This window comes from Cervus canadensis, chromosome 31, assembly GCF_019320065.1.
Source record: "Cervus canadensis isolate Bull #8, Minnesota chromosome 31, ASM1932006v1, whole genome shotgun sequence".
NCBI classification, from domain to species: Eukaryota; Metazoa; Chordata; class Mammalia; order Artiodactyla; family Cervidae; genus Cervus; species Cervus canadensis.
In genome coordinates, this window is record NC_057416.1 from 9,086,837 (window position 1) to 9,092,814 (window position 5,978).

Here is a 5,978-nt window from a genome sequence, read left to right on the forward strand (position 1 = left end):
GTTCAAACTGGAAAAGGCAAAATTAGAAAAGGCAGAGGAACCAGAGATCAAATTGCCGACATCTGCTAGATCATCAAAAAAGCAAGAGAGTTTCAGAAAAACATCTATTTCTGCTTTATTGACTATGCCAACGCCTTTGACTGTTTGGATCACAACAAACTCTGGAAAATTCTGAAAGAGATGGGAATACCAGACCACCTGACCTGCCTCTTGAGAAATCTGTATGCAGGTCAGGAAGCAACAGTTAGAACTGGACAGGGAACAACAGACTGGTTCCAAATAGGAAAAGGAGTATATCAAGGCTTTGTCACCCTGCTTATTTAACTTACATGTAGAGTACATCATGAGAAACACTGGGCTGGATGAAGCAAAAGCTGGAATCAAGATTGCTGGGAGAAATATGAATAACCTCAGACATGCAGATGACACCACCCTTATCGCAGAAGGCGAAGAAGAACTAAAGAGCCTTGATGAAAGTGAAAGGGGAGAGTGAAAAAGTTGGCTTAAAGCTCAACATTCAGAAAACAAAGATCATGGCATCCGGTCCCATCACTTTGTGGCAAATAGATGGGGAAACAGTGCAAACAGTGACAGACTTTGTTTTTTTGGGCTCCAAAATCACTGCAGATGATGACTGCAGCCATGAAATTAAAAGACACTTACTCCTTGGAAGGAAAGCTATGACCAAGCTAGACAGCATATTAAAAAGCAGAGACATTACTATGCCAACCAAGGTCCATCTAGTCAAGGCTACAGTTTTTCCAGTGGTCATGTATGGATGTGAGAGTTGGACTATAAAGAAAGCTGAGTGCTGAAGAATTGATGCTTTTAAACTATGGTATTAGGGAAGATGCTTGAGAGTCCCTTGGACTGCAAAGAGATCAAACCAGTCAATCCTAAAGGAAATCAGTCCTGAACATTCATTGGAAGAACTGATGCTGAAGCTGAAACTCCAATATTTTGGCCACCTGATGCGAAGAACTGACTCATTTGAAAAGACCCTGATGCTGGGAAAGATTGAAGGCAGGAGGAGAAGGGGATGATAGAGGATGAGATGGTTGGATGGCATCACCGACTCAATGGACATGATTCTGAGTAGGCTCTGGGAGCTGGTGATGGACAGGGAGGCCTGGTATGCTGCATCCCATGGTGTCACAGAGTTGGACTCGACTGAGTGACTGAACCGAACTGAATACAAATACAAGTATTATTGGCCATTGCAGTGCACGGGCTTTCTCTTTTTGCAGAGTATATCCTCTAGAGTGTGCAGGCTTAGTAGTTGTGGCATGTGGGCTCTCTAGTTGCCCTCTGAGATCTTAGTTCCCCAACCAGGGATCAAACCCACATGCCCTGCCTTGAGAGGTGGATTCTTAACCACTCACCACCAGCGAAGTCTCTATATATACCGAATATATGTTATTAGGTGCATAAATGATCAGTTTTACAAATTTTCATTTGGTTGGTACTTATGTGATATATTTTGTTCATACTTTTAAGGCACATAGTTTTCATTTATGTTTAGCTATATTTTTATAAACATCATGTAGCTGGGTTGTCCTTAATCTATTCTGTCAATGTTAATTTAGTAAATTTAAATTCTATACATTTACCATTATTTTCAATAGTATTATATTTAGGATTTTTTTCTACATCGTAATTTTGAACTTCCTGTTTGTCTTATGTTTCCCACATCTTCCTGTTTTCTTGTTTTCTTTTCATCTGAGCTGTTTTACTTGTTTCATTTTACATCACTTGCCTTGAAACATATATATTCTGTTTATATTCTGCAGTCATTAAGTTTGTAATGTTAACATGCGTATTTAACTAGATCAGTCAGGGTTCAGTGCCTGAAACCAAAACCATGCAAAGCATATTAAGGAGCAAAAGACATTTAATACAAGTGCTTATAAAACTACAGAAAACACTGAAAGAATATTCTCCAGTCTGTCACTGGGACTCTTATGGAAATAGTTCATGCCTTTGTGCGGTTGGTCTCCAAAGATTACTAAGCCGTTGTAGGACACTGTCACCACCACCACTGCAGGGACTTGACAACAATGCGAAACAGTGAATGCAGCCACTATCCAGCAATATGGGAAAAACCAATAGGAAATTGATGTTTCTGTCTCCCCAGAGTTTAATTGCTGCATCTTAGTGATAAAACCCAATCTGTACCAAGGACTCCAGTTGCAAAGAATCCAATATATGTAGTTTTTAGATTTTCATCTTCTATGTGACAAGAAGTTCACTAGAAGCAAGCTGGAAAGGAGATGAGTACATACCCATCAAATTCACAATGGCCAATTTAAATGTACAACATTCAAGGCATCTTGTAATTCAATCTTCAAAAAAACACAGCAACAATACCATACTGCACAGTGTACTTTAAACTGTGCTATTACAAAAGAAAACATGCTTACTCTCTCTCTAAAAAGATAAACTAAAGCATTATTGGTCACTCAGTTTTGTTGAACTTAGTCACATCCTAAACTTAATATACCGATGGGTTCTCTGTCTCATGGGGACTTGGTGTTCCATGACACCATTTCCAACTCGAACCTAATAATATGCCAAAAATAGATGCTCATTTTTTTCCCTTTGCTAAAGAGGTCACAGTTTTATTTGAACACCTCTTGTCTTTCATTAAGATTGTCCTTGTGGGACTGGATAAAGAAGATGTGATACATATATACAACGTAATATTACTCAACCATCATAAAGAATGAAATAACACCATTTGTAGCAACATGGATGAACCTAGAGATCATCATGCTGAGTGATATAGTCAGATAGAAGGAGAAATATTTTATGACATGCCTCATATCTGAAAAGAAATGATAAAAGTGAACTTAGAAAGAGACACACAGAGAAAAAATTTATGGTTGCTGGGGGAAGGGATAATTAGGAAGTTTGGGATGGACATGTACACATTGCTATACTGAAAATGGATATCCAACAAGGACCTACTGTAGGGCACAGGGAACTCTACTCAATATTGTGTGTCAGCCTTGTTGGAAGGGGAGTTTGGGGGGAAATGGATGCATGTATATGTATGGCTGAGTCCTTCGCTGTTCACCTGAAACAATTCAGTTTGCTGAATTGAGCAACAGTTCAATTGCTCAATCCTGTCCAATTCTTTGCAACCCCATGGACTGCAGCCAACTCCAGGCCTCCCTGTCCATCAGCAACTCCTGGAGTTTACTCAAACTCATGTCCACTGATTCAGTGATGCCATCCAACAATCTCAACCTCTGTCATCTCCTTCTCCTCCCGCCTTCAATCTTTCCCATCATCAGGGTCTTTTCAAATGAGTCAGTTCTTCACATCAGGTGGCCAAAGTATTGGAATTTCAGCTTCAGCATCAGTCCTTCCAATGAATATTCAGGACTGATTTCCTTTAGGATGGACTGGTTGGATCTCCTTGTTGTTCAAGGGACTCTTGAGAGTCTTCTCCAACATCACAATTCAAAAGCATCAATTTTTCTGCACTCAGCTTTCTTTATAGTTCAACTCTCACATCCATACATGACTACTGGAAAAACCATAGCCTTGACTAGATGGACCTTTGTTGGCAAAGTAATGTCTCTGCTTTTTAATATGCTATCTAGATTGGTCATAACTTTTCTTCCAAGGAGAAAGTGTCTTTTAACTTCATGGCTGCAGTAACCATCCACAGTGATTTTGGAGCCCAAAAAATAAAGTCTGTCACTGTTTCCACTGTTTCTCAATCTATTTGCCATGAAGTAATTATAACACTGTTAATCAGCTATACCTCAACACAAAATAAAAAGTAAAAAAAATTCTCCCTGTGGACTAACATCCAGCATATTTCCAGCAATATCATATTACCTATATATTCCTTACAGGAAAATGTTGAGCAAATATTAGGACTAAAAATCTATCTTTCTTTCTGTCACTCAAGGTCAACCACCAGTGACATCTGCATATAAGTGAAAATTGCTTGATATGTCAAAAAGTAATTTCTTTGAACTAGAGATCTTTTTTGTTTGTTTTATGCTTCACTGTATTTTTCACTGAAATAGAAACTGAAGAAAAGTTAGTGAAATCAACACTTTTGCTGAACACTGATCTCTACTGCGATGACTGTGGGCACTTGCTGCTTCAGTGTTTAGGAGTCCAGGGGCCATGTGAGACACTCTGACCCTTGAGACATATGTACTTCTTAAAGGAGGCTATTAAGGAGGTGCTTCTTTCTTTCCTTTTTTCATCCCCAAAAGAGGGAAGGGTTTGTTTGATTGTTTTGTGAGTAGAAGCAGTCATCCTATGAACAAAAAGTAACAAGTATGGGGAATAAAGCCACACTTTGTATGGGGGAAAATACAGGGAGAGACAAAGACTGGCATCTTTGACCAGTGAACTGATGCAAGCTACATTTACTTCTAGACTTTGTGTGATGCAAGGAAAAAAAATTTTTTTTAAGTGAAAGGGAGGAGTCAGGGGTAATTACAAGGTTTCTGGGTTGAAATATTGTAGAGTTATCTTTAAGAACTGACTCAGAACAAGTGTGTGGAGGGTGGGAAAAATGAGAATTAAATTTGGAAATATTAGCTTCATTTCAAATACTTCATTGTTTTCCATAAAGAGACCCAGTCAGCAGTTGAATATGAATCGGCTAGGTTTAGAGGAGAAATCTGGGAAGGAAGTAACCATTTTGGAATCATCAGCCTAGGAATGACACTGGAAGAGATAAATTAGTGACTTTATATAAATGGAAAAGAGAAGTCATCTGATGACTTGATTCTAGACCACTATAACACAGAGAAAAGGAATCACCAGAAGAGACTGAAAAGAAGCAGCCATTTGTAGGAAGATAACCAGGACTGTCCTGTACTAGAAATAAGCAAACAAAAGCAGTATCTCAAGAAATATAGAGGCTGAACATGTCCAGCTCTTGATAATAAAGAAGAGAAATAACTAAAGGACTGGGTATCAAAATGATTAACAAGAGGGTTTTCGTGGGGCATATTTGTGGAATATTAGAAAGGAAAGCACAAATGAAGAATAAATGGGAAAGGGGATTTGGAGATCTTGACTCTAATATATTTTGACAGGTTTTGAAGTACAAGTGAGAATAGAAATGGGTCAGTAGCTAAAAGGAAATTTTGAGATTTTGAAGGACCAAAAAAAAGCCCCTAAAAGATAGGTAGAAAAAAAAAAAAAGATAGGTAGATGTTAATCCCCCAAATTTAGGATTATGTCATTTTATAGGAAAAAGGGACTCTGAGATGTGATTACAATAAGGAAACTGAGATGGAGAAATTACACTGGATTATCCAGGAGAGCCTACTGCAATCACAAGGTCCTCACACAAGAAGGCCAGAGTAGGAAAAGGAATGCAGGGACTTCCCTGGCAGTAGCAGTCCAACGGTTAAAACTCCACATCCCCAGTACAGGGGTTGTTGTTGTTCAGTCCCAAGTTCAGTTCAGTTGCTCAGTCATGTCGACTCTTTGCAACCCCATGGACAAGAGCATGCCAAGCTTCCTTGTCCATCACCAGCTCCTGGAGCTTTCTCAGACTTATGTCCATTGAGTCAGTGATGCCATCCACCATCTCATCCTCTGTCGTCCCCTTCAACTCCTGCCTTCAACAGTCCCTAAGTGGTGTCCAGCTTTTTGTGGTTCCATGGACTACAGCACACCAGGCTCCTCTGTCCTCCACTATCTCTTGGAGTTTGCTGAAATTTATGTCTACTGACTCAGTAATGCTATCTAACCCTCATACTCTGCCGCCTCCTCCTCTTTTTGCCTTCAATTTTTCCCAGCATCAGGGTCATTTCTAATGAGTCCACTCTTCTCATCAGTTAACCAAAGCATTGGAACTTCAGCTTCAAAATCAACCTTTCCAATGAATATTCAGGGTTGATTTCCTTTAGGATTGACTGGTTTGATCCCCCTGTTGTCCAGGGGACTCTCAAGAGTCCTTTCCAGCACCACAATTCAAAACCATCATTTCTTTG